The sequence below is a fragment of the Zootoca vivipara genome, chromosome 3, assembly GCF_963506605.1.
Source record: "Zootoca vivipara chromosome 3, rZooViv1.1, whole genome shotgun sequence".
Lineage (NCBI taxonomy): Eukaryota > Metazoa > Chordata > Lepidosauria > Squamata > Lacertidae > Zootoca > Zootoca vivipara.
This window is the reverse complement of record NC_083278.1, coordinates 117,165,626-117,185,705: the sequence shown is the minus strand read 5'-3', so window position 1 is coordinate 117,185,705 and position 20,080 is coordinate 117,165,626. Positions and strand designations below refer to the sequence as shown.

General features: G+C 43.6%; 1 protein-coding gene across 7 annotated transcripts in view; it reads left to right on the top strand.

Moving 5' to 3' along the window:
- Window positions 1-278: 278 nt before the first annotated feature.
- NCOA1 (nuclear receptor coactivator 1) overlaps window positions 279-20,080 on the top strand; it is a 268,356-nt gene continuing 248,554 nt past the window's right edge. For 6 of the 7 annotated variants that reach the window (XR_009557408.1, XM_060273185.1, XM_060273179.1 and 3 more), the window contains exon 1: window positions 279-645. The gene's annotated coding sequence lies outside the window, so the exon portion shown is untranslated. Of the gene's footprint in view, window positions 646-1,043; window positions 2,494-20,080 lie in introns of those variants that run through there. The other variant, XM_060273183.1, reaches the window with a different exon arrangement.

The window sequence follows — 20,080 nt, the reverse complement described above, 5'->3', positions numbered from 1 at the left end:
CTGCCCATGCTCAGAGGCGCTCTTTCCCGAGGGGCAGGTAGGCGGGCGTGAGGCGTCGTCGTCGTCGTCGAGTTCGGGCTGCTGCTGCCGAGGGGAGCGCGGCCTGGTGTCGCTGCTGCCCGCGAGGACCGGAGGCGGAGGAGGCGGCGGCGGTTCCCCTCAGGCGGCTCCTGCCACCCAGCCCAAGATGGCGGCGCGCGGCTGAGGCGGTTTGGGCCCCTCGCCTCGTCGGCGGCGTCGGCCTCCCCTTCTCCGTCCTCCGCCAGCCCCTCGGCCGCGTCCCGCCCCATCTCCTCCTCCTCCTCCTCCTCCGCGCCCCCTCGCCATTCCGCCCGCCCTCGGGAGCCGAGCAGGCGGAGCAGGCGCCGGAGGCTGAGAGAGCCGGACTGGACAGGGGGCCCCGGGCGCCCAGGAGCCCCGCCAAGGGAGCCGGGGCCCCAGAAGAAGAAGGAGGAGGAGGAGGAGAACCACCAGCACCCGCCGCCCCAGCAGGAGAGAAGAAGGGCCGCCCCAGCCACTGCGCTCCTCGCCGGCCCCGGGCGCGCCCGGTCCTCCTGGCCGCCAAGGAAGGCGACGACCCCCGGTCCTTCCCCGCGGAGGAGAGAGGGAGGCCTTGGCCCGGCCTGAGTCCGGCGGAGGCAGCAGGTGAGCCCGCCGGGGGTGGAGGGGCTGAGCTGTCAGGCGAGGAAGGGAAGCCCGGGGGTCGAGGCTTGGCTTTTGGGGTGGGGGAGTTTGCAAAAAATGAATTTTTTTTGGGGGGGGGGCGAAGAAGCTCGCGGGGGGAGGTTTAAAGAAGGGGGCGGGGCACCGGGGTGCATTTTGGAGGGGGGGGTCTGCCAGGAAGCCAAGGGGCGATTTGGGTGGGTGCGAAGGAGGGGGCGGGGTCCGGGAGTAGGGTTTTTTTTGGCGCTGCACCAGAAGGAGGGGGGGAATTGTATGATTTTGGGGTCTGGGGGTGACAGGGCAGGGGGCAGGGGCGTGTTGGTGCAAAAGCCTGGCGATTTTTTTGGGGGGGGGTCGTCGTGGGGTGGGTGAGTCTCCCAGGGGAGTATGGTGGGTGCTGGAGAGCAGGGCTCCCCCGGGGGAGGTCTCTGTGCCAAGAGGAGGTTGTGGCAGATAGAAGGGAGTTTGCTTCTTTTGGGGAGGGGAGCGTGTGAGGGCAAGGGGACACACGGGGGTACCCCCCCCCGCAGGAAGAAGACTTTCCCCCAAATGGTTGCAGACAGGTCAAAGGGGTTGCACTCCCCACCCCAGATTAGGGAGATGTGTAACGAAAAAAAGGGTAACTAGGATCCCTAGGGAGCTGGAAAGCTATAGGCCAGCGAGGGGATCCCCCAGAAGGATCTGTCAGATGCCAGAGAAGGTGGCGAAGTACCCCAAAACGGGTGAGTAATGGAAGATCCCAGCAGTGGTGGATTTAGGGTGGGGGTGGGCAGTTCCCTGACACAGGGTGCAGAGCAGAGGGGGTGCAAAGTTGTAGCAGTAGTAATCATCACCGTCATCATCCCTGTTTTTATACTGGTACCTACTCAGTTATTGCGAAAATAAGAAATATTGGGGGGGGGGACTTGCTCAATTTTGCCTTTGCTCAGGCAGGGTGCCCTATTACCAAAGTCCACCCCATAGGTGATCTGTAGAGAAGTGGAGAGAAGGTGTGTTTGTGTGGGAGTGATCTTTAGTTATGGGGAATTGTTGGGGGGAAATGGAGTGGGAAGGGAAGGGGGGTGCCTGGGGTTTGATGGAATGTATGGGAAGGGGTTTCTGAGGGTTCACCAGGCTCTGAGGGGATGTGGTGTACCATCAAGTTTCCCTTTGCATCTTTGGTTAAACCAGAGTAGAAAGCAGTTCCTGGGGTTGAGATTATCTCCTCCCCACAACAAATCAGAAGTGGTGGTGAAACAACAGTAATAACTTTGGCTCTGAATGGGAGGGCTTGTCCCCCCACCCTCAAATCCCGGGGAGAGTCAGTTGAGCAGGGACCAGGAGAACACTAGAGTCTTAAAATCGGAGGCTTGTGGAAGGAGAGTGTCAGCAAGTATTTGTGTGTACAGAGGCAGAGAGAGCGCCTGGGTTGGGAGGAAGTGTGTATATGGTTGTTCAAAGTCGCTTAACTAAAAATCTGTAGGTGGGGGAATGCTCCTGCTCGTTTCTGGGTTATGTCAAGTGCCACATACACCCTCTCCCTCACCCTCCCCTTTAAAATTTCAGATGAATAGTGTAATTTTCAGGAGTAGGGAAAACTTGCCTACTCTTCTCCCACACCTAAACTTTTGACATGCCTGCATGTTCATGTTCTCCTGCAAAACGACACACAACCACCAGCAAGTTTTAATAGCAAAGTAGTGAAGCTGCGCTTTCTTCTTGTACAGATTGGTCATTGGGAGCCTGGCCTGCTTTGACTGCATAAACATGGCTGGGGCAGGGTGTCGTGCGACGGGCCCATATTGGGGCAAAGATGCGCAGTTGATGGTGCTGGTGTCAATCCCACAGCCTGTAAGCAGAAGTCTTCATTGCACAGAGAGTGGGCTGGGAGGGTAGGTGTTCTGCGTTGCTGCTTTTAAGTGAGGCCTCTTTGCTTTTGCATGTTGCATCTCATCATGTTAGAATGATTATCAAAAGCAGAGGCAGCAAACTCTTTTATGCACATTAATTGTTTACACACTCCTCTTTCAGAGAGCCTGGGGAGAATAAGTAATGTACTTGTGCAGTTTTTCTGGTTGAAGGAAATCAAGATGGCAATGAGGTGTCAGATGGTTTGGAGGGTAATTTGAGCTCAAGAGATGGATTTATTTATTTTTAAGGGCAAGGGATGAAATAGTCTTTGAATAAGGACTGAGGGTGATGCGAGTCTGACTTGGTGCTGTGTTAGAGTTTATGTTTAGAGACTGCCCAATTTGTGTTGCCTTCTGAATGGTTTGGTTTCATATAAAAGGCTTTTCCAGGCACTTGCCAGTTCTGCTCTAGTGTGTTATCAAATCAGCTTAGTGTATGTGTTTATAGATAATATGGTTTAATGTCTTACACCTGCAGCATAATGTTGCTGACTGGCTTTAGAATTATATGCATGAATCTCATGTTTGAGTGCATGTAAATTGCTTTCCTACCCTCGTCTTCAGGCAACTTGAAGTTTCTGAAGCTCACATCCTGGAAGTGACCCTCTTCTTGAATTAATCTCATGGGTAGGAAAGAGGGAATTACTTGGTTTTTTTTTTTTTTTTGCTGAATGTGACATTCAGGGTGGAAAGAAATAGTGGCTGAAAGGAAACTTTTTTCCAGTGTGGGTTGAGAGCACTGCACCTTTACGTACTGCAGCACATGTTGACGTTTCAGTAACTGAGAACTGGGTTATCATCCTACCCTTTATTGTGTATTCCAGTCATTCTACTGGTTTACATTACAAAAACTGGAAAGTGTTCTTTGAAGTAAAGCGCACCATGTTTTAAAAATAAGCAAAGTTTTTGTAGTTCAGTAATGGGAAGAGGCTTCCAGGTATTTTCAAACCTTTTTGGGGCCATCCTCAGTCTCTTAGGTGCTGTTTCCTTGGAAGAAGGGCAGGATGCAAATTGTGTTTGTGTGTGAGAGTACTAAATGTCCATCTGGAATACCTGGAGTGGCATCAGTTTAGACTTCTTTAAGTCCAATGTCTGTTCATTCATTTGACTTCATTATAATCTGTCTCTTAACTTTGAGTCACTCCCCCGCCCAAGTGACTGACAATATAAATTCAATTAAAAGTGAACACCACCACATAGAAACAATGAGTTCATTAAAATCTATCCTAAAACTGAAGGAAGAAAAAAAACAGAGGCCAATGGGGCAGAACTGGCTTCATTCCAAGTAATTTGCTTCAAATGGATTGAGGGGGTGTGTGAGTTTAAAAGAAATGAAAAGAGAAAGAAGAGTTGGAAATGGTTTTCTGTTGTTTGCGTGTGTAAATCTTCTGCATATGAAGAAATACTAGTCCGCAGAATGAAGCTAGCACAAGCTCTAGTCGTGGTTTTAACAAAATACAGTGACATCCTTAAATAAAGTATGGAACTTGCTCCCCCAGGAGGCAGTGACGGCCACCAGCTTGGATGGCTTTAAGAGAGGATTAGACAGATTCATGGAGGAGAAGACAATCAGTGGCTGCTGGCCACAGTGGCTAAGCTCTCCCATCATGGTTAGTTGCAGTATGGTTAGTTGCAGTTCTTGTGCTCATGTCTTGCTTGCTGGTTGACTGAGGTGAAAACGGGATGCTGGACTAGATGGGCCTATGTGACGTCCTTATGACATTTTCATCTTGTGGTGATCTGCGGTAGATCTGTAAGAACTTGCTGTCTTAACAATAGCCACAACAAAATGACCCCCACCCTTTCGGATTATGCTGCTGAAACATAGACAAAGTGGATTAAACAGAAGTGGATTTTAATGGGGAAAAACTGTTAAGGTCCTCTAGTTCCAGGGTGGATAAAAATAAGTGATTTTAAAAAATAATAATAATCAGATTTTTCAAAAAATTAAATCGGATTTTTTTTATTTACATCGGATTTTTAAAATAAAATGCTTTTGGAGGAAAAATCTTTCTAAAGATAGTTTTCTATTTAAGTTACACTATAGTCCAAAGGCTATTCATCAGGAAATAAGGATTTCTTTTAAGTTTTTCATGTGTGCTAAAACTCAGTCTGTTATTTCTTTAAAAAAGTTTAACCACATCAGTTAACAAACATGGATTCATATGCTATAGTGTTATTGCTTTAGTTAAATAAATTGTTTAAATTGTAATTAAGGAAATGATTATTTTTCTCCTTCCAATAAAGTACAGCAGAAAAGTTATCCAAATATAAACAGTTAATTTATTAAACTTCACAATAATTTCATAATTATCTCTCTATGTAATTCTAATGGTATAACCAAATCTGTAATTTTTTATATAACTGTAAAAACTACTCTGAAAATTTATTATTCTAAAAATGAAACCTTCATCTGGTTGTAAATATTAAGATCATACCAGCAAGAATGAGTCTTTCTGTAAAAAATTTAATGATTTAAATCAAGTCTTATTGACTAGTGATTTAAATCAAATCTTACTGACTAGTGATTTAAATCAAGTCTTACTGTAGTGATTGAAATTGTGATTGAAATTAATTTGATTTAAATCAGATCCACCCTGTCTAGTTCTAGCACTCAAAGCAAATTCCTGCATGCTCTCATCTGGATTGCCCGGGTTCATTTGTTCCAGTGGCGGGTGCTTGGTTTTTATTGGGAGGTGTGTGTAGGTACATGCCCAAACTTTAATACATCACAGTTCTAATACTGCAAGACTGCCCAAGAACTGTGAATGTAGGTTTGCCTACTTAAAGAGGGATTTTTTCCCCTTTGGCAGCAAGGAGGCAAATGACCTAAAATAGAAAAACTTGAGTGTAAAACCATATTTCAGTGGTGGTGAAATATTTTGTTTTCCGCCGGCGTGGGGTGGGGAGTAGATCAAGCTGATGTTCATTTCAAATATATGGACAACTAGTTGGCCCTGCCACGCGTTGCGGTGGCTCAGTTTGTTAAATGGAGCCTCAGAGTCCCACTTCAGACTCCCCTCACCTTCAGAGTCCGCCTGTTTTTCGTGTGTTATGTTTACATAGGCACATTCCCTGTGTCTCCCCCACCCTGTTCTGTCCCTCCCCCCATCCCCCGGTTCATCCCTGTGATTGGGCCCACCCTGTCCTAACCTATGACCTATTCGGCCCCCCAACCCCCATCCTGGCAGGCCCCTACCTCCACTTGGCCTAGTCTGGAAAGTGACCTAGTCTGCAAGGCAATGTTGGGCCTTGTTTTCAGTTGGTTGCTGTGGAATTTTGTGATGTCATCTGGTGGTGCGGCTTTCGAGGCAGCAGCGTGCGATCTGCCTTTCTATTGGATGCTGCTGGAGTCTTCAGAGCTTCTGCTGGTGATGTCTAATTTGGGCACCACTTTTTGTGTTTAATCATTATTTTAGGTATGAAAGGTTTGCTTTTTTGGGAAAAAAATTATGCCAGATCCCTCCCTGATGGGCATGGTACACTTTGCCGTAATTTGATGCAATTTGGTTCAGCGGTTACGGAGGAAGGTTGTCAACTGGAGATATTTGATGCATCAGCTGAGCTTTTCTTTTAATGCACAAATTTCCTCTTGCGGCAAGCAAGAATATTTTATTTTATTTATTAAATTTGTTATTCCCTATATCTTGCCCAAGGCAACCCAGAGTGACTTCCATCCATCCATCCATCCAACCAACAAAAATACCCACAATACATTAAAACCAGGTGGGTGGGTGGGGAATGCATTATTCATAAGTGTGACTGATTTACAGTTCGTTGTGGAAAGTAAGTTGTGACTTATTGGAATGACTTTCTTGAATCTTATTACTGTTTTGGAATTATGTATTTTACCCCAACTCCTGGGCATCATGCATTTGAAAATATAATCTTAGTTGTTTATTATTATTAAGCTTACATTGTTCAAATATATTTGTAATGAGCTGATTTGGAGAGACATTTGGTGGTTGCTGCTAGTTTTGCGAAGTTTGAAAGGGAAGCTGTCAGAACTTATTACTATTACTGTATTACTTCCTCCATTTATGAATCTATTCTCATGAAGCATTTTGAATTGACTTTGCATTACAATAAAAACATATATAAAACAATTGCATGTATTTTTTAAAAATAATTAAAATAATTGTATATATAAAAGAGTTTCAAGTCCAGTAAACATACCAACTGGCGATAAAAATCTTGACTTAGAGGGCTCTTGAAAGAGGAAAGCCTTCAACAGGCACCATAAAATGTGGGTGGTAGTTTTACTCAGAGTAGACCCATTGAAATTATTAACTGACTTATTAACGTTTGTTCACTGAGTAAAATTTAGTTAAATTCCACCCATTATCTGTATATAGTCATTGCCTGTCTGAACTCCCTGTGAGGGAGTTCCAGTGATAAGGCACCCCACACCATAGTCCCAAGTTGCAATTATGAATCAATAATGCAGGATATAATATTATAGGGAAGCTTTTCAGCGATGGAGGTAGTTGTCCTTATTTTTGTAAAAGTAAAGTTTTATGTTTTTGTTTTGCCTAATATGCTCGCTGGAAACTCTGATCCTTCACTCTTTAAAAATGTTGTTTTAAAAGAAAATGTTGTTCTCTCAAAGAGAGAAAAAGAAGCAAAGCAACTTGAGTGTTAAAACAAACTATATGAGAGAAGACTAAGGGACTAAAAAGACTATGGGAAAGAGCAAATATAGTTTGGATTGGCATATGTGGGGGACAATCTTTTTACATAGTGTAGGCCAGGCATAGGCAAACTCAGCCCTCCAGATGTTTTGAGACTACAGTTCCCATCACCCCTGACGGCTGGTCCTGTTAGCTAGGGATCATGGGAGTTGTAGTCCCAAAACATCTGGAGGGCCAAGTTTGCCTATGCCTGTTGTAGGCGCTTGGCCTTAATGGGGGGCTACTTTCATTTACATTAAATTAAAAAGAGACCTTTTGTTTGAGACACAGGCTTAAAATATTTAATTGCATCCGGTGTATGCTAATATGGTTCTGCTGGTGCAAGAAGACTCCCCTTTCTTCTTTTCTCCCATCCACCTGCCCCCTCCAACCTTATAGAGTTGCTTTTGAAGGTGTGTTGGGAGAGAGGAAGAGGAAAAGAGGAAGCTCCGCCCACATGGAAGTCTGTTGCACCATCAGAGCTGTAACATTTTATAGGGCGTATTGTTGGTATCCAAAAAGATTTGAGAGTATTACATGCATAATGAAATTGGAAAAGTGTCTGTTGCCTAACTTGCTAGAGGCCCTTGCTTGTGTAAGGTAGTCTGTGTTGAGTCTTATAGGTAAATACTTCCCCACCCCAGGAACTGGAATAATTATCCTCTGTACTATAACCAGATCTGGATTTACATTAGGGCTGGCAACTCTGAAGTGTTTGGTAGGTGGAGGATTGGGGTTTTTTTTTTTTTTGCACAAACTGCTGTATTTGGAATGGGCTGTTTCCATAAAACTAGCAAGAATGCATCCAGCCAGAACCAGTGGGGTCTCATTTGGGCTTGGGGATGCATCAAACATTTATACGTCTTCCATGTGGAGAGCACTTCTGTGTAGGGAAAATAATATACAGATCTTTCCATGTAACATTGTGTTGTATAAAGATGTTAGCTTGGTTTCCATTTCATCAACAACAAGGAACTGAGCTTTATTTAGTACAACTTCAGGCAAGTCACCGAATAAATAGAGCTGCAATATAACTTATTGTAAATTATATTACAGCAAATATATGAAAGTTTAATTTGCAATAGTAAACATTTCAGAATAGTTGTGGTTTATGCTTACCGTGTTTCTCATATTATAAGACACGTCTTATATTTATTTTTTCCTCAAAAAAACACACCATGGCTTATTTTCAAGGGATGTCTTATTTTTTTCCTCCTCCTCCTGCCGCGGCCGGCATTGCTGCTGCGCCTATCACTATGTCTTATTTTCGGGGTATGGCTTATATTCCTTGAATGCTTAAAAATCCTGCTATGGCTTATTTTATGGGTATGTCTTAAAATATGAGAAACAGGGTAGCAAATATCCTCTCACTGTTATTTTTCCTCACGCTGTCTGCTTTGGCCCTAATTTTATGCAGCGACGTAGCTTAGTAGTAGATCTGGTTTGATCCTAGGCTTCTCCTGGTAGTGTTGGAAAAGGCTGCTATTTGAAACCCTGGAGAACCTCTGCCAGTGTGTGATAGTGGATTGCTCAATGGTCTGACTCTGCGCATGGAAACTCCCTGTGTTCCTGACTTTGATGGGGATTTTACTGTCCCTCACAAATATTATTACTGGTTTATTTCTAAACTACCCTTCCTCTGCTGGATCAGGCCAGTGGGCCATCTAGTCCATCATCCTGTTCTCACAAAGGCCAGCCAGATGCCTGTGGGAAAACGGTAACCAGGATCTGAGTGCAACAGTACCATCTAATATTTACTACCTTACTGGCTATGCAACAATGCAATGAAGGACTAACAGAACTCTGAAGCATTCAAAAACCAGGGTTGAAATCCTGCACCCAGTAAAGTCAAAGGGTCTTCGAATATATTGCTCAGGTGTTTTGGCCAGAAGGGAAATTTCATTGTCCCTGGTTTCAGCTAATCTAGCATAAAACATCAATAACTGCTGGAATAAAAGAGAAGAAACTGAAAATGGGCAGTCTATGTTTGGCTAGATATGCAAAGCTGTACAGCTGCAACATTGCAGTTCTACTTTCAGAATAAATGGCTTTCGAAGCTAACTGTTCAGCAAACTGTCCAAACAGTTTGTGCAACTTTTCTTTTCCTTTGCTGTGCACTGAATATTGTTGCCGTGAGACTGGAATGATGAAATCTCAAGTTCGGTTCCTATTTAAGAGAAATCAAGTTGAGTACAGTACATGTGAGTAGCATGACTCTGAAGAAACATAAAGGAAACTGGGTCAGAGTTGCTTACTTTATTTCAGAGCAGCTTTAGACTGGTTGTCTGTGTGTGTACAGAGAGGGGCCTTTTTCAGTTTGCTGTTTTGAAGTAGGACAATTATTTTTACAAGTGGGACCTGCATTAAGAGATTCAAATCCAGTTTCCTCACTCCTTCCCCTGCCCCAAAACAGTCAGCCTGCATGGCATGGCTTCTGAGCATATTCAGCCCTCAGTGGGGCTGTTTGGGGGTTTAATTTTGCCCATTTAGATTTATGGCCTGCCTTTCTTCATTCTGGAACTCAGCCCGCCACATGATCACAATGAAAAATATTGCGATCTGAACCAAGACCTAAAATCATGTTATGTACATATAAATCTTTCAAATTTTGTGCAAAACCTCCAAATGCCACCCCCTCCATTTCTTCCCCTTCTAATGACACTGACCTAAAAATTAATTGTAAACCTAACTGTGATTGCCAAAATGTGCCCAGCAGCCTGGAAAAAAATGGATGCCCTCTTAATTTTTGGAAGACCAATTAAAGAATCGACAAATAGGTTTGTTGAAAGATAGACTTTATTTGTAATATTTGGGAACAATACATTTCTGGATAATATCCAACCATATGCTTATTTCTCTTTGTTTTGAGGACCTGCTTCCCCTTCCCCTTATTTTCTTTCAGCACTTAGCAGCCCAGTACTTGGCCCCTTTTTATATATGGTACAGAAAGAGGTGTGTGTAATATGAATAAGCCATCAAAATAAAATTTAAAAACCTGCTGACCAACTCTTATTTATTTAATGTGCTATTATTATGCTGGTCAGCAATTAAAATGGGGGTGGGGTAGTTTAATTTTACCTAGGTGGCATCTTTTTGGGAGAAAAGCAATGACAAACCTAGACAGCATCTTAAAAAGCAGAGTCATCACCTTGCCGACAAAGGTCCGTATAGTTAGAGCTTTGGTTTTCCCAGTAGTGATGTATGGAAGTGAGAGCTGGACCATAAAGAAGGCTGATCGCCAAAGAATTGATGCTTTTGAATTATGGTGCTGGAGGAGACTCTTGAGAGTCCCATAGACTGCAAGAAGATCAAACCTGTCCATTCTGAAGGAAATCAGTCCTGAGTGCTCAATGGAAGGACAGATCGTGAAGCTGAGGCTCTAATACTTTGGCCACCTCATGAGAAGAGTAGACTCCCTGGAAAAGACCCTGATGTTGGGAAAGATGGAGGGCACTAGGAGAAGGGGACGATAGAGGATGAGATGGTTGGACAGTGTTCTCGAAGCTACCAACATGAGTCTGACCAAATTGTGGGAGGCAATGGAAGACAGGAGTGCCTGGCGTGCTCTGGTCCATGGGGTCATGAAGAGTCGGACACGACTAAACAACAACAACATTGGTTAAACCTTTAAAGGAGCTTAGTAGTATAATTTTAGGATTATGTGGTAATAGATATCCAGCTATTTAATTTATTGAGTTCATAATGGTAGTACGAAACCATAGTGTTTTAGGAAGTCTCCAAAAACCTTCAAAATTCTGCTCTATTCATCTGGTTGCACCGACAGTTATACCCTGTGCTACTGCTGACATTGAGTTACAAAGAAATTTTCATCCAGATCAGCAAGTAATAAGTTAGGTGGTATGTTCTTCCGTATCAGGTGCCATTAATTGGTATGGATTTCTTTTGCCTACATTCTTACAAACATACCGGCTGAATTCCTAAGCTACAATAAGAAGGCATATAACTTGCCTATCAAGCCTTTGGGGTTATTTACTTCAGTCTACTCACCTTGGTTTCTCTCTCCTCTCCCTGGTCCCCATTTGCCTCTCTGTGTTTTCTGCATAGGGGCATTGATATGTATCTTGCCTGAAAATATTGAGATCTTGGGGACCCACTCCCCTACATAGTCACCCCTTCATACGTTAAAATATTCCGGCCTCTTGCCAAGTTTCTGATCACATTGTTGCCATAGTGATATGTCTCTTGCCATACCCAGGACATACATACATTACAGAAGACACAGATGCACGGTAATAATGCAAGTGTTTATTTTTGATTTTTTATGCATGTCACATCTTTACATTTAAGCCTATATTATAGTATACACAGGTGCGGGGTGCGGGTGGCGCTGTGGTCTAAACCACACAGCCTAGGGCTTGCCGATCGGAAGGTCGGTGGTTCGAATCCCTGTGACGGGGTGAGCTCCTGTTGCTCGGTCCCAGTTCCTGCCAACCTAGCAGTTCGAAAGCACATCAAAGTGCAAGTAGATAAATAGGTACCGCTCTGGCGGGAAGGTAAATGGTGTTTCTGTGCGCTGCTCTGGTTCGCCAGAAGCGGCTTAGTCATGCTGGCCACATGACCCGGAAAAAGTGTCTGTGGACAAACGCCGGCTCCCTCGGCCAGTAAAGCGAGATGAGTGCTGCAACCCCAGAGTCGTCCACGACTGGACCTAATGGTCAGGGGTCCCTTTACCTTTTTATAGTATACACTAGCTAGCTAAATAGAGATCAGAAGACCCTTGGGTGGGATCTCATAGATTCCTAGGGACACAATTAGCTGACAATCAGGTACTGTATCTGGAGGCAGTGACATGTTTATACAAACATGAAGCAGATGCTGGTTTGTTTTGGGTCAGTCTTACACCAATTTACTCACTTTTGCATACTTGGGCACTGTACCTTTCAACACCCCCTACATAACTGTTCTCCCCCCCCCCTTTCTCAGTGCAACGAAGGGTCACCCTTTGCAGTGCTCCCAGGTCTTAGCCTTTGCTTTCTGTTTCTTCCTTGAGGCCCCCGCCCTGCTTCCCTACTTTGCCTATCCCTGTGTTCCTTCTCAGATTGCTTCCATGGAACTGACCTCTTGTTTATCCAGAGTGTTTATTCCCTTGGTGATGCACATCTGTATGGCAGTTTTCCTGCAAATGGCCGTGTGTATCGCTGCCTCCTCCTCTTAAGGGGTTCTGATCTCTGAGAGAGGTGTTGGGTTTGACCAAACCGTGAGGCTGTTTCCACACAGTTATCATCTTGCTTTCGTTGATTCTACCCCTTAATATACCCAGTGATTTATCATGCTGTTAGAAAGCTTAGGGAAAAATCTCTTGGAGTTGTCTGCAGGGATAACTGATATCACGGGTGAGCAAATCATCGTTAAAAGTGTGGATTGGAAAATAATTGCATTAAACAAGAACACCCCCCCCCTGTTTACATTAAAATATTTTCTTTTTTCACCCCACTTTCTGCTGGCATAGAGTAGTCCTTTGCTATTTGTCAGTCACTGGCAGCCCCTGTGTTAGGAGAGGGCCGCCTCTCTGGATGCTCTCCAAGAATGCAGGATGACAGCCAGCACCCTGCTTTGGGGTCTCTTGGAACTCGTGCAGCTGTTGTCCCTCCTTCTGATCATGGGACTATGGTGGGGTGGGCTGGGGAGAAGGGGGAGGCTTTTGTAGGAGTCGGCCAGAAATGTGTTCAGTTGGATTGGAGAAAAGCAGCAGAGGCAGAGGCAGCTGGATGACGGTGACATTAAATCCGCAGCTGTTTTCTCTTGCTTTTACTCTGCACTGATTTTGCTGCTGACTGCATGTTTTCTCTCCCTTCCTTCCACTTCCCTCCACCCCTTGGCTCATTCTTTCGGCGCTGTGCTTTCTCACAGAAACATGTTTGTGGGTTGTTGGAGTTTACTGTAACTCTGGCTTGTCCTCTTACAGTGTTTGATGGTGGGTGTTTGGATTGTACCTACCGTAGCAGGATGGGGCCTAGGTACTTGGGTGCAACTCCTGGGTTGCTTTCAGATGACCTGTTTAGTGAGCATCCATCCTGATTTGCTTTTACTGGGTTTGTGGGGAGGTTATAAGATGACATGGCAATCACCTGTTACTCCAGTGTATTTGTCTGTCATTTTTTTAAAATACAAAACATCGGTTTGGGGTGGGTGAGGGGAAGAGTGTTGCTCAAGAAGTGCCAAATCCACTTTAATGGCAGATCCTAAATTTGCTATATGACTGAATCCCACCCACAAAATAGCACCAGTCTGGAAGTTGCCCAATAAATGTAAGCATATGAAACTGCCTGGTACTGAACCCGATCTTTCTTCTTGTTTCTTCTGACTGGCAGTGGCCCTTCAGGATCTTGGCCAGGGTTCTTTTCCAGCTTGGCTGCCTGGAATCCTCTGAATCTCAGACTTACTACATGTGAAGCATGTGCTCTGCTACTGAGCAACGGCTTCTCCTTTTTTTATTCAAGATGCCATTGCTTTGCGAACACGTGAGAGAGGGAGGGAGTAAGTTAAGATTGCCCCCAACAAGATGATGGAAGAATAGCAATAGCAGAAAGGCAAGCTGTGAGTACGTAGTATGGGAAATGGAATGGGGAGGAGGCTGGCTGTAGCACTTGAAATGCTCCAGTAGCTATTCCGTCTTTGTGGCCTTTCCTGCCCAATACTCTATTTCCTTTCATGAAGATCTGAAATTTATTCCAAAGTGGATTAGGCAGCAAATACAGGGCAGCTACATGAAAATGCCTACAGACCCACTTTTCATTCTCATAGTTAGCATGTTCTATATCACTTTAAAGATAAATTTCCCAAGTTTCATTATCTGGAAACAGTTTTCCAAAATGGCATTTTACACACGAGTGAAATAACCAGAAGTGTGACATGCAAGATTGCATAAGAACATAAGACGAGCCTGCTGGATCAGGCCAGTGGCATATCTATTTTATTTTATTTTATAAAATTTATACACCGCTTGATTGTAAAACACACACACACACACACACACACACAAACACACACACACACACACCAAAGCGGTTTACAAGAAGTCCATCTAGTCTAGCATCCTGTTCTCAAAGCGGCCAACCAGGTGCCTGTGGGAAACTAGCAAGCAGGATTCGAGCATGAGGATGGCTATTCTTGGAGGGAAGATCAAGCCATTTATCACAGAAATATTTTAATGTTAATTGGAGTTCAAATAATATTGGCTAAAGCACAAAATATTATGTAAAGAAGCTTACAAATGTTATATTGGTTACTATGGAGTTACCCTATATTCATGTGCAGTGCTCCACCATTCAGGTACGACTTGATCTGCTTCACATACATTACATCATGGGTAGGCAAACTAAGGCCCGGGGGTTGGAATGCGGCCCCGTCGCCTTCGCAAATCGGGTCACAGACGGTCCGGGAATCAGTGTGTTTTTACATGAGCAGAATGTGTGCTTTTATTTAAAATGCATCTCTGGGTTATTTGTGGGGCATAGGAATTCATTCTTTTTTTTTTATTTAAAAAAAAGCCTGGCCCCCCACAAGGTCTGAGGGACGGTGGACCGGCCCCTGCTGAAAAAATTTGCTGAGCCCTGCACATGAAGCAGGGTGGGGTGGAATGCTGCCTTTGGCTTATAACGCATACGTGTTTCAACACTGGAATAGTAACAACATAGAAAAGCAAAACACTAGAAGTGTACCCCTGAACCTAAAGAAGTCTTCTGTTCATCCAAAAATCTGCTTATGAGCCCTTGAATTCCCACCAAATCTTTGCCTTACTGCACTTTTGTTTCCACAGCAGGGCACAGGATACTCAAGGATACGCCTTTTAAGGGCTGCGTGCGTACTGGGGTCTGGAGGCAATTACAAGAATTGGTACAAGAGTAGGAAGCTTAGATTAATAAGGAGACAGCCAGCAGAGATGTTATAATCTGACCCAGAAGCCACTGTCTGCCATTTAGCGGAACTCTTAAGTCAAATACGCTGGCTTATTACAGCTGGGGATGTGAACCTTGTTCTCATAGGTAAATCTCCCTTAACAACGTACAGGCTGTGGTTGCATCTTGAAACTGAGTGATGAAATCCAAATGGCTGCAGTTTTAAGAACAGATAGGCAGCCATGGGAGAGGGAAAAACAAGAGAAGCAGTTCGTTATTGCACAAAAGTTAAGGCTCGCTAGCGCTTGTTAAACAGGCTCAGCAACTCGGTTACAAAGGTCAGAGCCTGTGCCTCTCGCTGTTCATTGCCAGAATCCATGATCCAATCCTCAAGCTTTCTTCCACAGCTTTGTTTGCTGGCCTTCAACCTTTCCAAAGCCAGGACCCACCTTTAACCCTCTTCTGCAATATGGAAACCACCTTTAATTTTTAAATATATTATCCTTACCTTTTAATATGTTTATGTCTTCCCATTTCCCTGGTGTTTTATCTTAGTCCTTGCCTCTTCTTCCTTCTCCAAAAGATGCACGATATGAACCATCTTGGAGGAAGGTGTAGTGACCCATCAGTTAGAAAACAGTGACATAGAACAGCTTGGACCTATGAGTCTCAGCCAACATAGCCAGTGGTCAGGAATGATGGAAGTGGTAGTCCACAATATGTGGAGTGCAAACGATTTGGGGAAATACGATGCAGACCAGGCCACCTACCTTTGCCTGGGGAGAGGTCCCTTCATCTTTCTAGTAAAAGTGACAGACAGATTACCTCTTTCACTAAGCTTTCTCAGTCCTCCCCTCAAGGCAATGTACAATAAAAACTGCCAAAAAACATTTAAATACAAAACCCAGCAGATATATATGAGAATGATAGATAGATAGATCGGTAGATATACAATACAGAATAGACACTCACGAAAAAGACCCATTCATCTGGCTGGGAATACCCAGTCTTCAGTTGTTTCCAGAAAACTGCATATAGCGGGCACCTCTCATACCCTGACATGAATGCTATTCCGTAGAACCAGCCACAAAAATCCCTGTTTCATATTCTTGAAACGGCCTCGGTCCTGTATACCTGAAGGAGCGTCTCCACCCCCACCATTCAGCCCAGACACTGAGATCCAGCACTGAGGGCCTTCTGGCGGTTCCCTCATTGCGAGAAGTGAGGTTACAGGGAACCAGACAGAGGGCCTTCTCGGTAGTGGCGCCCGTCCTGTGGAACGCCCTCCCAGCAGATGTCAAGGCAATAAGTAACTATTTTACTTTTAGAAGACAACTGAAGGTGGCCCTGTTTAGGGAAGTTTTTTAATGTTTAATGCTGTACTGTTTTAATATTCGGTTGGAAGCCGCCCAGAGGGGCTGGGGAAACCCAGCCAGATGGGCAGGGTATAAATAATAAATTATTATTATTATATTATTATTATTCTTGTGGAGAAGGCCTCTTTTTCTTTGAAACTTGAAGGAGAAGCTCTCCTGCAGACCACAGTGACCCACTGAATAAATAAGGGACAAGGCCGTCGCTTAAGTAATCTGGTCCTGAGCTGTCTAGGGCCTTATATGTGAATACCAATTTTTTGAACTTGACCTTAAATATATTTTATTACGCAGTTTAAAAGGCCATAGACTGGCTAATTAGCCAAAGGCCTGGGAGAAGAGGAATGTTTCTGTCTGGCACCTAAAGATAGGTAATGAAGGATTACATATGTATTAAAGAATACACAGTAAATTTAACATCTTCATTTACTGATGTGATTATTTTTTCTGAATTAATGCAAACTTTGCACTGAAAGTTACTTATATAGCTTCTGGGTTGGAAACTTGGTCAAATGAGGTAGTCTCTGCTACTACAATTACATTTTAAACTTTGGCTCTTTCCATTCCCGATTGCATTTTAGTTTCATTGTAATCAGGTGACCAGGTGCTCAAATCAGCACAGATTTCCTGTTTCATTCCTGGATATGGAGACTTGTGAATGGTGACTTACTGGAATTCTTTACATTAATTAAACCTTTAGCTGCAATGGTATTGAAATGTGTTGGCTCTTGCACTTTGTAGAAGTCCGAAGTAGCCTTTTAAGCTCTGAATCTGCACATTGCATGAAATTACTTGGAAACATAGTCTGCATGCCAGGAATACTCGTCTTTTATGTATAGGTCAACTACAGAGGGTCTCCATCTCCTGTTCCCCCGCTGTCTTCATGTTTCTCTTTTGAAGGAGAGCAGATAAACTGAGATGAGACTTTTTTCCACAGTGAATCATTCTTCTGAGAGGTAGTGGAAACACTTCATCCTTCTCTCATATTCCACTGAGAGGGCTTGGAAATAATGTCACTCACTCCAGGGGTTGGAAAAGCCCATTGGCAGTTTTACCTAGCAATATGCCTTTGAGGGTTGTAAATGGCAATTGCTGTTTGGTGCAAGTGGTCCATAGTCAGTATTGGAATTGTGCAGCAAACACACCTAAGCTGGATAAAATGAAATTTAAGACTAACCAGGTCAAACAAACCCCTCTAGAATGGAAGTCTTCAGCAGTGGATAGCACAGCAGACAAGAAGACCCTTGTAGGTACCTCTCTAAGGCTTCTTCATCTCAGTGCTGAGGTGAGCAAATGGAAAGCAATTCATACGCAGATGCCAAACATAATTCTAACGATTCTGCAATCCTTAATCAAAACTAGTCACTGTGAATCACCAAGGAGTCCTTCCATCTTCCTTTGAGGACCAAAATGTAGGAGATCCCTTGCCACTTGGCACAGCTCTGCTCTTGTGTGGATGCAATGATGGCGGGAAAAGTGGTTACTGTATCAGTCCTCTATGAATCGCACCCCCTCTTTCATCTGTGCTCTTAAAACAGCAACTACAGTTAAATACTTGACAGTTTAATAAAAGCTCACACAGCTTCCATAAAAGTATTGTATTTGGGAGGAGAGTTTGCAACCAATTCGAGAACTTATTGTGTCAACTCTTTTAGGTTGCTTTCTAGGCTAGGCATAGGCAAACTCGGGCCTCCTGATGTTTTTGGGACTACAACTCCCACGATCCCTAGCTAACAGGACGAGTGGTCAGGGATGATGGGAATTGTAGTCCCAAAACATCTGGCGGGACGAGCTTGCCTATGCCTGTTCTAGACCCTAAAACTAAGGGAGGTGAGAATGCTTTTAGTTGCTTTTAAAAAGCAATATTTCCTCCAATTTCCTCCAGTCCAAAGCCACTTCCCATTCTAACATCATAAGTTCCAACTTTTCCAAGACCACCTAGTGAGTGAGTGACTTGTTAACTCCAGTTATTTATCTTTTTGGACACACTGACTTAGCTGCTTATAAATGGTGTTCCTACAGTTATCAAAATGCTATGAAGAAATTGACCAATGATATTCCGACCCCAAATGAAATGCTAGCCAAATGGCAGGTAAGGCAACATTGCTAAATTGAATGTTTCCTGTTGCAGTTATATAAAGTTTGCATTACCAGCTGTAGAAATTACTAAATGCACCATTATTATTTTAAAATTCAGAGTGCAATACCAAATAAACATCAAAGCATTACTCTCATTTTAAGTTGCATGCCCTGTTAAATTGCTAATGCTCTGATGAGGTTCCAAAGCAATGTGGTGAACATGTGCATGACTGTAAACAGTGTTTGCAATGCCAAAACAGGAAATGCAAGTGAGGATATATATATATATATATATATATATATATATATATATATATATATATATATATAATATTAAATATAAAATATTCAGGGTCACTTAGGCATTTCTTCCCTGGAAAAGAGCCCCACATGAACAACACTTGCATTTCTCCATGGAGGCAGTACAAGTTAGATGATTTTCAGTAGTCTCCCTTTTTAACATTTGTTAACACAGGTACCTTACATTCAGTCTTTTCAGTTATATAACAGCGGTTGTAAATATTTATTTATACAAATTGGTCAGTCACATATGCTAATTCTGTTGACATATTTACATAATATACTGTTCAAATGCTGATTTTGTTTAGTTGGGAGCTTCACTGAGTGATTATGCTTGAGAAGCATATTTTAATATATAATGCAAAGAGGTTGCAGAATGAAACATTCCAGTTGAAGGAGATCCCAGCGCTAGGAATGCTGATGCTAGCTTCCATTTTATTGTGTAAGCTGCTTTTCTGTCCATTTTTATGTTGAGGATAAGTTTGTATCCCAAACCCTCCTTTTGATACAGCACCACAGTAAGGTGTAGTGCCATGCTGTAGCAACCTCGGGCAACTTCTGACCTTCCAAGCAGGAAGATTTATGTGCCCCAGTGGCCCCAACAAGTGCTAAACACATTCTAATAAAGGTGACCACTGACTTTTTAATGCACGATCTGTTCTTAAATTGCCTCTTGTGGGCCCTAAATACTGAAATAAATAATAAGGGGCTTCAGTTGGGGTCATTTTGGGGGAGGGGCAAAGCTCATTGTGCATTTCCCTAGATTACAGCCATAGTGGCTTGCTCAAGGCAGTGCTTTCTCTGTAGCCTCTAGGTCAGGGGTCAGCAAACTTTTTCAGCAGGGGGCTGGTCCACTGTCCCTTAGACCCTGTGGGGGGCTGGATTATATTTTTTTTTGGGGGGGGGAGGAACGAATTCCTATGTTCCACAAATAACCCAGAGATGCATTTTAAATAAAAGGGCACATTCTACTCATAAAAACACGGTGATTCCCGGACCGTCTGCGGGACAGCTTTAGAAGGCGATTGGGCCGGATCCGGCCCCCGGGCCTTAGTTTGCCTATCCATGCTCTAGTCTAGGTTTTAGTTACAGGTAGGTAGCCGTGTTGGTCTGAGTCGAAGCAAAATAAAAAAATTCCTTCAGTAGCACCTTAAAGACCAACTAAGTTTATATTTTGGTATGAGCTTTCGTGTGCATGCACACTTCTAGTGTATCTGAAGAAGTGTGCATGCACACGAAAGCTCATA